The sequence below is a fragment of the Falco punctatus genome, assembly GCF_963210335.1.
Source record: "Falco punctatus genome assembly, chromosome: Z".
Classification (NCBI taxonomy): Eukaryota; Metazoa; Chordata; class Aves; order Falconiformes; family Falconidae; genus Falco; species Falco punctatus.
The window spans coordinates 68,395,745-68,407,931 of NC_137586.1; the positions used below are offsets into that span (position 1 = coordinate 68,395,745).

General features: G+C 42.2%; 1 long non-coding RNA gene across 1 annotated transcript in view; it reads right to left on the reverse strand.

Annotated features, from left to right (window-relative positions):
• The window catches only part of LOC308056704, an 87,050-nt gene continuing 74,863 nt past the window's right edge, over positions 1-12,187 (reverse strand). The window contains exon 2 of the long non-coding RNA XR_013924932.1: positions 1-12,187. This exon is cut by the window's right edge and continues 41,073 nt beyond it. This is a non-coding gene — a long non-coding RNA (uncharacterized lncRNA).

Below are 12,187 nucleotides of genomic sequence, written 5' to 3' on the forward strand. Positions count from 1 at the left end.
TGAATAAATGGTTTCTACTTGCACTATGGTTGGTTCCAGCAAGTCAGTCTTGCTTCTGCCAGCAAGGTGAGTGGGACACTGTTTGGTTGTTAAAAAATGAAACACTGTGCAGGAAATAATTTTTGCAGGATCAGTGCCATAATTGCTATAGGTCTGTGCCCATCTCAAAAGTACATTTTTTTTTTGTTGAGTATGTGTTAAAGAAAAATGTTTCCAAGGTTATGTCACAGCTTCCCTTTAGAATAAAAAATGATCTATCTTTCAAAAAGAACTTCACAAGGAAACAATGTAAAGAATCCAATGTTGTAAAGCACTTGTACCCATACAGATACTGGCACTTCTTCTATTCTGAGAAAGAACCTATTGCATACTGAAATAAGATTAAATATGAACACATATACTATGGACACAAATGTTTACTTGCCCCTGGTTGGCCCTATCTAGCAACATGGGGTGGTTTAAAAATGATTAAACATCTAACAAAAAAAATGTGTTGTGCATCAAATACCAAACTTAATACTGTACACAGTGAATCTGTAAACTGTGACTAAAGGCAAAACATTTTTAAAATGCCTCTGATAATGAAAAGTTTTATTATAAAATATGTCTTAAATGGCTTGAACAAAATCCTCATTGTATGTGCATAAAATGGCTTTATTCAGCAGTCATTCTTGGATTTAGCCCTTGGTGGGGTTCAGATGCAGGAGGAGCAAAGGATTTGACAGCAGGGGAGCTGGAATCCGTAACAAACACCTTTTTAATTTCGGGCAATAACAGTGATGTGATTTGGTATGGGAGAGCTGAATCTGATTATTTTTTTCTGAGTGCCTGGAGCTACCACTACATGTGCTAATATTCTCATACAAAACGTCTTTAGTGGGCAAGGTGTTGAGGTCAGATACTGTACACCACAGAACTGCATAGCAGGTTCCACCTCTAGGTTCAACAGCTCCTTTTTTGCCAAGTGATCACGCAGCACTGGGTGTCATCTTCTCTCTTTCTGTCAATGGCCATATCCTGTGTTTCCTCACTCTTTGGTGACTTGTACACACTTAGGGCTCCTTCAAAATCAGGCCTTGTGAGTACTCAGAAGAGCATCCAAATTCACCAGCTGCTTTTGGAAGCCTGCACACAAAAAATACAGATTTTGTTCTTGATTCGCCACCATGAAGTTTTTCTCACTTCTGCTCATTCATGCTCCATAAAACAGCCCAAAACAAAGACCTGTAAAATTTGTCACAGTGAGTGGCAAACAAGAAAGAAGATGCTTGTTGCATGATTGCTTTGAAAGTGATCAGTTCACTGAAAATACATGTCTCTGAGCAGTGTATTAAAGCCTTTTTCCTTTTTTAAAGCTTTCTTCTCACATAGTCTTTTTCTGAAACGATGTGTTTTTCTGTGTCTCCTTGTAAGTTCTCATCTTTCTTCCTTTTGCTGTTACTGTTTCATTTTGTGGGACATTTGGTAGTATAACTGGAAGGAGAGGAACTTCAAAAACTGGAAACCAGATTATAGATTCAATTAGCCCTGAAAATGGGCTGGAATAACAAGTTTTGGCTCTTCTCTCCAAAGAAATAACTTTACTACCTGCTGTGAAAATCTTACAATCCAACTTAAACCCCACGTTTTTTGACTCATTTTAGATACACTAGTAACACAGTCAGGGTTGTTAGAACCTGCTTCACTCAGTGGGCAGATGACAGCGTGACTTGGGACAGAAACACCTTCCTCTCCCTTTGGGTTGCTCTGAGAAGACAAGTGGTATTTTTTTTTGCAGCTTTGTCTCCCTTACTGTCTCCTGTACCCATATCAGAGAGACACCAATTAGTACCTCTTCTTGTCTCTGTTGGCAGCTGGGCTTGCTTGCAATCAAAGCTGAGTAAATACTGTGACAATCTTGTTCTGAATGATACATTTTGGTGTATTTATATGCCACAAAAAATTACTTACAGTGGTGAGTAAAGTGTGTCGGTTCTGTGCTCATGGACAAAGTAGAAGTGGCTGTGTCACCACAGAATACTGCACAGACCCTCAGTTGCTGTAAACTGTGGTGGAAATTAACACAGACCTAAGCTAACAGCTCTAGCTATGGATCCAGCCCACTATATCCCACCTAAAGATTTTGTCAATCATCTGCTATTGCATAAAGTTCAGGATGCTGCAGAGCCTACAATTCTATTTCTGTGTTTATTTTGTTTTTTTTTTTTTTTTTTTAAAGTGCCATTGGCACATTTCAACGTGTCTGAAAAGGCAGCTTGAATTAAACAAGAAGAAATCTTCAAACACAACACAGATTGTAGGGGCTTAGGTCATCATTATTTGTGGGTCATTCTGCTTGATTTTGCCATAAAAGGAGATAGCAATTAGATAATTATGAAACAAAGTCCACCAGTTGCTGGCTGAAGTCCAACTCTTGCAGGCTAGTCATTAGTCTTCTGCAACCTGGTAAAAACTACAGTTCTGTAAATTTGGAAATGCTATCAGACTTCCTTAAGCAGTAACACACATGCTGGAGGGAGATGTAGGTCGTCTTGACACAGCCCACTGTGTTCCTGTTTGTATGTTTCCCACCAGCTGGGTGTCATTTGGAAATGACCACAGTAAGATGGCATGGTTATTTAACTGCCAAATTTATGTTTTGGAAAGCCTTGCTTAGTTATTGTTTAGCCTAAGAGATATCTGAGGACCTTGATGCACAATTTTTGTTTCTGAAGCTCTTTAGGTACATTACCAGAACAATCCATGTCTTAAAACACACTGGAGAGCCAAAAATGTCACCCATGCCTGATCCCTGCTGGAATAAGCTAGGCATTTCTGTGCTACTCAGAGGCAGTAAGAATTATCACAGCACTGTTACCAAAGTAGGAATTTCACAGAAAAGCAGCTGTATGATGTGGTGGAGTTGGAGACCACCAGCTCCACGGAGTTCATTAACCTGAAATTGAATCCCTCCCTCCTTTCTTCAAGGGGTTTGACCATGGGTCTCATTTTCCAGATGAGTACTCCCACCGCTGGGGAAGGGCATACTCTCCAGTTGCTCTGTTTCAGCCCCTAAGTTCAATGACAGTGGTGCCAACACCTCTGCTACTGAAAGAAAAGGTACCATCAGGAAAGGAGGCAGGGCTTAGTCTCCTGCCCTGTCTTCACAAAGTGGACTGGCTTCAGTGGGAGAGACTTGAAATGCGTCAGGCTCTTTCACCTCTAACGCTGGCTCTGATTTGGGAGAGGAGAGTAGCATTATTTACATGTTTTAAGGATCTTTGTGTGCTAAGAGCTGTGGATATGATTCATTGAATCCATGAGACTTTTGACAACAAGGAGACACTGATAGGAGGAATATGAACAGCACAAGACTCAGAATGGGGTAGCTTGGGTTGAAGTAGCTTCTTAGATAACCCTGCAGCCTAAATAATTTTCTTCCAACAAAGAAAATTTAATGCATGTTAGGACGATGGAAAGGAACGTAAAATCAACAAAGTTAAACCTGAAATGAAGATTAGTGGGAATTCTGAAGAATAGATGCTTAAAATTACAAGAACTGTTAATAAAGGTTTCTGGTACAGGAGAAACAGAGGGACTGAAAGAGAATTAAAGACTTTCAGCTAATACATGAAAAAATCGCAGAGTCTGTAGATGTCTGGGTTTCATTTTGCAACAGTTTTTGCTGTTGTAATACTGTAGGCAGATACTCTCATGCTCATTTTCTTCACGAAAGAGAAATATTGTGATCAACAGTTGCTATGAAATGAATAAAAGCTATTACTTTATCTGTACATGTCAGGTAAGAAGGCAAAAGGGATAACTAAGCGATGGGGTTGAGTTCTAGTTTGGCTGTTCCGTGGCGTTGAACAAATTGCTCAATTTGAATTAATTCTGTTAGTTGCATGTGCTTGTTCTCATTTCAGAGTTGTTGGAAGGATTAACAGGGAATTTATAACTGTCTTTGCTCCCTCCCTGTGCTGAAAGACATGATTCTGGTCAGAGACAAAGGAAGTCCTATCTCAAGACTTTTTTTCTATAGTTTTCCATTGGCCAGGAGGACATCACAGCCTTTTCTAGTTTTCTGGTCTCTTGGAAAGTCTCCAAATACCACTGGAAAACTAATCAAAACATTGGGAGTTTCTGACCAGGTTCCTGCACTCCATTGATTTATTAGTACTCTGGCTTGTTTCATACCATAGCTGGGTCACCATGCTGGGTCATCATTCTTCCTGCAATTTCTTATGAAATTCTTACTACAAAATACGAAATAGTCTGTTAGGTTACAGGACTCCAGGTGTTTCTGTCAGAAGATTTGGGGATATTTATGGCAAACTCACCTGCTGAGATCTGATGCTCATACCTGACGGGTGCTCAGGGATGGATAGTGTAATTTTCTTTTTCACGGCTTTCCTGTGACAGCAGCTGCGCCTGGGTGGTTTTGCTGCAGTGCTCCTAAGTATACTAGTGTGGCCTGGCAGTGGTGGCACGCAGAGTGGGACATTTTAGGTGCTTTTGTAACATCACCTCAGGCATTGGGGTGACCGAAATCCAGGGACATCACTTGCAGGATCTTCTCTGTTTGGGCCATTAAATAAGAGAAAAAGGAGAAAGAGTTTTTCTTCTTGTCTCCTAAACCAGTGTGTCTGGTAAAAAAGAGCATGAGAAAGTCCTGAAACATGTCTGTGGTTCTTAGAAGTGGAGCCGAGTGCTTTTTCCCTGTAGCCAGTGGAGTTCAAAGCGACTGACTCCGCTGATATGATCAGGACAAACACATGATTAAGGGAGTGTATTTTCAATCCTTTTTCTTAAAGATTTTCCAAAGCCTGCTACCCACAGTTATGAAAGGACTTAAAAGTCTGGGTATTGCAAGCTTTTGTTGTGCAGGGGTTCAGCACAGGGAGAGTTTTCTTCTGTTCTTCTCCTGTCAAAGAAGAGGTTGTGCAGATGAGCCATGCCACAGTGTTGATTAACAGATAAACCCGGAAAGTTAGAACGGCCGTTGTCAGTGCTTCACACATGTCCTGCAGCAAACACAAAGGGAAGGGAGAGGGGTACCTCTCAGGTGGTGTTACTGGAGAGGTGCAGGAACATAATACATCTCAGCAAAAGCTATCATTGATGAAGGACAAGTCTCACTTTTCCTTTTCTACTGCCATATAGATCTACTTGTCACCACTTGCAGCTCCAGAGGATTTTACACTATTGCACTTCTCCTTCTCCTTCTTACCCGGTATCCCAGCTTCACTCCCACCTGCCTTCATGTCTGAAATAATTAGCGTACCATGTGCTATGACCCTTAATCATGTTGTCTAGCAGGTATAGCTGAGATCCAAAAATGTTGAGCCATATATTGAGGCCTAACCATATAAACTTCAGATGAATTAGGGTTTCATGTCTGGTTCCCTTAATTACACTTGTTTAAAAATTTGATGAAGCAGTGAATTGGATTAATAGGTGCAGGACTTGAAACAGTGCTACAAATTACAAAGGAATAGGTCCAAACACACAAAATTTTCCTTTACATTTCAAGGGACAAAATGGTGACAATAGTTGCATTTGACATGTATTCAAGGTAGGAGGTATTTATTTCCTCTCTTAGGGTTTTATTTGCAGTGTTACCTAACTTAATTTCCGGGTTTCAGACATGCTGATGTGCTCATAATTTGCCTCAGAGTCAAAATGTGTAAGATTTGCACCTGAAAAAAATAAGAAACAGATACAAGACTGATACAAAAATTGAAGAAACCAATACATAAACAGGTCAACCACTGAAATTAAAATATATTTGAATTTCAAACCCCACCATTACTGAAAGACTTGCTTTCAAAATGATGTAGGGGAAATTTCTGTTAATTGTTTCCTGTTGTGAATCTGATGGGCTGGTGAACAGTGTCTATTCCTTTGTGTTTTCAGCTCCCACGTTAAGCTCATTTATAAGAACTGTGTTGGGTGGATCCTTCTGGAAAGCAGGGAAAGGTATCTCTTCCTTGAAAAGCATCTGAATGTGCTCAAGGAGATATGGTTCCAGACGCTGAGAGATGCCCTGATACCTGTCTAGAGTCAGAGGAAAAAGTAGGGACGTTGCAGCAGGGGTGCTGAATAGAGCAGAATATAACCAACAAGTCCAAAAATGTGGTCTTGTGGTGACGGGCAGAGAAACCCTTAAGGGAAAAGGGAGCCTGGGTAGCCCCTGAGGTGGCTGAAGTTAGACATGGAAACAGGGACACTGGTACCAGGAAAGAATTAGTTATAAACATCTTTACATTTCTGCTGACCTCACTGTTTTAGATTTCTTCTTTTCTCAATTCTAAAATAAAACTGGCTTTGTGAGTTTGAAAGCTTTCTGGATTTCTTTAGGGAGCTCACTATAAGAAAAAGGTCTCAGCAAGTCCATCTCAAAGCTCTGGTGAGTTTGAGGTCCCATCACAGAAAGGGCAGCTGAGGCTGGTAGGCTGCACCATTTCAGATCTTCTCCACTGAGTCAGGCATGCTGTTGCTGGAATCTTCACATTCCCGTGTTTATGAAATAAAAGTCAAAGTTGTTTCACAGAAGAAAGCCTAGTCATCACCAGTCATTGCTAGACTAGTACTGTTAGAGTAGTGCTCAGTCATTACTGGATCTCAGAGCCACCTAAAACCCCTGATCAAAGCTTTGCAGGGCCAGGTGCCAGACAGGCAGTTTACAGAAGACAGCAAGCTGACAAGGCACCCCCAGGAAACTCTCTGGAGAGGATGAGGCTTCGTGAGATAGAAGACCCTAGAAGGTGCCAGCCAGCTGCAAGAGTGCATCTATTCAGAGTTCACAGCCACAGGTTTGTGCTGGAGTTAGACAAAGAAGCAGGGTTAGGTTGTATTGGCTGGCTCTGTCTCTCTTCCCCCTTTGTCTAAATTCTCACCAGAAGTGTGAAAGACTTTTCAAAGTCTTTCAAAGAAAGTGTTTTTTTTTTCTTTCAAAGACAGTTCAATTATTTTCCTTCCTTTACCTGATTTTGACTGAATCTTGAAGTAGCCCTCTTTCAGGAGGATGTCAGGTATTTGTCTTACGTAAACATTTTTTCCTCAAGATTCTCCACATCTGCTTTGTTCAAGATGTGGAGAATCTTGAGGCTGTTTCATGCAGGACCTGTACCTGCTTCTGATACTGTGTCATATTTCTGCTTCTCCAGGAAAAGGGTGAAGAACTGGAAAACATTGGTTGGTGTTGCTACTGTAGTCCTCCCTTAATGCTGCTGTGAAATCAACATTTTCTTAATAAATATTGATAACATTTTTATTTAAGCTGTAGACTTGTTTTCTGGTATAAACCCCCACAGTTTGCATGCCTCCTGTAGCATGGCTTGGGTATAAAGATAAAACTTCCTCCCTTCTCCAGTGCCTTAGCAATAGCTGTCGTATGACTGTAAGAGGGAATTCTTGACATATTCCTAAATACTTGTGATAAAATGTACTTGCCACAGAAGAGTTAACTTTCTCCCTCTTAGTGCATATGCTACTTCTGAGTCTTCAGAATATTAAGTACACAACCTACTTCACAAGTGTATCTAAAGGTTCATTTTAGATAACCTGATGTTTCTGCACCTTGTTTTGGAAACATTGCAATCAAAAGCTTTGCTTACAAACAGTATCATAAAGGAGGAAATACCATGAACCTGCTAAAAACAATACTTCCAAAATTAGAAGCACTCCCAATTCAGTGGTCTCCCTAAAACATGCTTCCCTAAATAACTTGAGTAAAGTTGCAGAGCTTAATAACAACAGAAATAAGGACTCACAGTTGTTGTAAACTTTCAGTGTTTGCCTGTGTTGCCTGATGAGAGGGCTGCTCTGAGAATACACTGTGAGTTAGTCTTTTAGTTTGTCTTCTTTATGCTGTGAGAACAACAGATGAAACATTTCTCATTTGTTTGCTTCCTGGGTATGTCTGTTACTGGATCAGTTTGCATTTTTCTTTCATTTCCAAGATTTAAGAATAATGTATTGCTTCTAGTGATCTTCGCAAAATTATCATTTCTGCCAGCTAAATTATATACTTAAAACTGCTTGGCAGATGTGTTTGTCACCCCTCTTCCTGCACAGCAAAACATGTAAAAGGAAGTTGCAGAGGTGCATTGACTTGAAGTGATTTGCTTTTTAAAATATTAAATTGGAAAATTAATAGCCTATTTTACTCATCCAGGTGTCAGTGAAGTTATGCCCAGTCACTGCAAAGACAGCAACCAGATGACTGTTTTCTTTCACACTTCAGCTATTCCTTTCTGACCCGCGCCCCTCACATAACACCACCAACATGGGACAAATCTGCAGTGCCATTACTCCTTCCTCAGCAAGTTCTTTATGTAGATGCTTTCCCTAAGCTCAAGACGCTGAGTACCGTGCCCACACTGCTTTTGGCAGACAACTGTAAAAATGTCATTGCTTATCGCCTGAACCCCTTGCCGTTTGTCAAACTGTCAGTCCTGGTGGCATATCTGTAATACAAGGGTCATGTGTGCCCGATCTCCCAGGCAGGAGGGGAGATGTGGCTTTGTACTTCCTCATTTGAGGAGCTTTGTAATCACAGACGACATTTGGAGTAACTTTGGGCTGAAGGGTGGGAGTTACGAGTAGGAAGGGAGGACATGAGAAACAAAGGCTGTGAACCATGGTGGGAGCATGGACAGCGAGGGCAGGGAGGCGGCTCTCTCTGATGATCATATGCTCTGTTTAAGTGAGCATGCCAGTCAGCCCCAGATCTCTGCCAGTTTAGCAAAGCCCCTAAAACTCCTGCCTGCTGTCTGTTCCTTGGGGTTGTAAAATAAAAGGCTGTCTTTACCCCCTGTCCTCAGAAGCCAAATTGTCTGAGCTCTGGGCTGCTATCCTTTTTGGAAATCCCCACACAGTTTTGCCCCAGAGTAGCAGAATTAGAGTATCCCTGATTCTAGTCTCCCCTCTGCAACAATTCTCACTGTGTTACCTTGTTTTCTCTGTCCTTGTTGAAAGGGTGCTGATGGGTTTGACTTCTTTCTGGCAGACCTGAGCTTGAAAGGCTGTAGGGTGCTGCCTTAGAACTGATGGCCATACCACTTCATGTCGTTGTTGACATTACTCATGTAAATAGGTGGAAAACCACATCAAAGTGCTGTGCTGGTGTACAGACATGACTTTTTATGGGGCAGAAAGATGAATCCCTTAGAATCTGGATAGTGTCCAAGGAAGAGTACCTTGGACTTGGAAGATGACCTAACTGGTCTAACTCTAAGGAAACACACAGAAACTGGCAGAGGTGGTTTCCCAGAAGTACCAGCCCTGTCTGGGCTTGAGACATAGGGCTATTTCTGTCACCAAACAAACCTGCATTTTCACTGGTGATGATGACGGCACACGAAACAGGGAGGTGGCTTTGGCTGTGTAATCTGTGTCCCCTTAGGGCAGTTAAAAAGGATCAAGAGCAATATATATTCTGATCACTGTTCTGCTATAAACACATGTAAAGGTTGTCCCTGTTTGCTCCTTCTGGTCAGTACAACCTGCTTTGGCTTTCAAAAAAAGCTTTTTATCTTGGGTCTTTGCAGTCATCTTGATCTCTCTGTTTTGACTAGGCTGAGGTTTTGCAGACAGTTTCCTGGATAAGGTTACCAATGGTGTTTACTTCCTTGACAAGATTGTCTTCTTTTGGTAAATATTACTGCTTCTCCCAAGCTTGGAAAATTTGTGAGTCTGAGGCTTATCAAGGGAGTCAGAAGCAAAGATGGACACAGTATATACCGGTAATCATGATTTTCCTGTTTACATTGAACATACTGAAAGCTGTTCCTGAAAGAGGTTGAGGAACCTCCCAAGAGACTCTGTGTCACTGAATCCGAGTCTGTGAGTAGACTGCATTAGAAACCTCATGAGGGAATTAAAGACAGTCTGTTCCTTTGGTTCCATTCACTGTGCATCTACTCTTATGAAACGGGATTCAGTGTTGGCAGTTAATTTGCTGCCCGCCAGATTACAATCATCTAGCATATGGGGCCAAAAACTTTACTTTTCAGTGCTGCTTTCCCAGAACACAAACATGAGGTCTGAAATGATCTAGAACAGAATTGTGGAGGTTGCAAGGGACCTTTGAGGTCTCTAGTCCAACCCAATGGCCCATCAGACCGTTCTGGCCTGAGCTACATCATAGTGCACCCAGCCCTGTCTCCTACTGTTTGTGGCTGGACTCCCTTGGTGGACCCCAGGACTGACTTGTTACCTCACCTTGTTTGGGGCTGCAAATGGGACTGGTCATTGTCACCAACCTGACACCACTGTGGGTACTGCCTGTGCTGGGAGCACCCTGTTTGTGTGCACCATGGAGCAGTGCTGTTCTCGCTGTGCCCTCCTGCCCACTGATATCTATGAGGAGGTTACTAAGAAGAGAGAGGTGCTCCTCAGAGCAGCAAACAGCAGAAGGGTGAGGGGCAATGGTCATAGACTGAAGTAGGAGATGCTCAGCCCGATGATAAGAGAGGCTTTTCCCAGTGAAGACAGCCCAGAGAGGTCCATCCCTGGAGTATTGCCAGCCCCAACAGGATAAAAAGCCCTGAGCAACCTGGTCTGACCCCATGGCTGAGCCTGCTCTGGGCAGGGGTTTGGACTGGGATCCTCCCAAGGTCCCTGACAGGCTATGTGAGTTTGTGGTCCTCAGTCATCTAGGCAGGGTGTCTTGAGATGCTCTGCTATGCTTCTGTTGGGAACAGGAGTGTTTGTGTGTTCCTGCTGAGGAAGTCAGTTCCCTGCAGTCATGACAGCCAGGCTGTCCCTCAGCTGACAGGTGCAGGAGCAGAGGGGTATGTGGAGCAGCCCTGCTCCTTGTGGTGGTGAGAAGCTGCCTATCCAATGTGGACTAGCAGCTTCAAATCAACATGAACACGAAATGCTGTGCTTGAGTTATTTGGTAAGGGCGACAGAATTACTTGTCTGAAATCATGGGAGAATGATGCCTGCTGCACTTCAATTATTCTGTCTTATCCTTTTTGCTCTTGCTCTCACAGTTAGTTTTTGCAAGCAGTTTGGTCACAAAATGAATAAAGAGAGGTCCACACATCTTTTTCAGGCATGCTTGAATACCAGGTCATTTCTTTTGGTAAAGTGATCTGGTGGAAGAAGGCATTTGCCAGCATGTGAAACCATATTATAATTTTTTAAGCTTTGGCACAACTGAACTAGTGACAGGAAACCTCAAACACTGTATTACTAAGCAATAAATAGCAAGTGACTTTCAGTAATTCCTGGAACTCATTCACAGTATTACCACATGACATTTCTCAGTAATTTTGCGAAGGTATTTCCATCTGGCTGACTTAAATTCTTCGTACTGGTTAAATCTGAAAAACAAAACTGTTTACTAGAAGCAAATCTGAACACAGACAAAGGAAATGGAATAGAAGGGGTCTGAGCCTCATGAAGCAGAAGTTTTATATGCAAAAGCGGTTGGGTTTTCTTAGGAAACCTTCAAGCATGATCCAGCTGAACCAAAATAGTTTTCAAAATAATCATAGAATGGGATATTCACAGACTAGCAATGCTCCTCCAGACCGGGAAGATGGAGGTCTGAAATGGAAAGCTTGGCTGCAAGTCTGCACTGCTGTTTTCTGATGTTGTGGTGTAAGAGCAGCACTATGTGAAGTGCCTGCAATCTTAAATGCAAAACATGGAGCTCAGTGACTGAGATGAGCCTCAGAGCACTCAGAGATTGCAGATACTATTTCTAGTTGGCAGCATGGAACACTGGAAGACATTTGCCTGCCTGAGGCCACAGGTAGATGCATGTGGCATATCCAGGATTGTGAGAACTCCCAGCTCTTTCCCAGTTGGTAACCAGTGACAGTGTCTTTCCCGATTTGCTATGAGATGCACCTATCATGTCAAGGAATGAGAAGGAAAATAGAGCATTAGCTTAAGAGACTTAAAACTCACCTGTGTAAAATTGCTTTTTGCAGAGGTTTCTATGAGCCAGGAAGGGTATGGCTTAAGGGCAGAGCTTCCTCTTCAGTTAAAAGGAATGCACTTGTGTTGCATTTGCTGGAGAGCTTCCTTCTTCTGAAATGGATTTGTCTGATACCTGGCTCTGCTTGGCATGGGGCACTGGTCTTTTTTCTTAGATCTAGTGGTTGGGAATGCAAATCATTGAGTTTCTAATTGTGTCCAAAGACTTTGTAGGTGAATCATTTAACCTCTGTGGTTCATTTTACCCTTT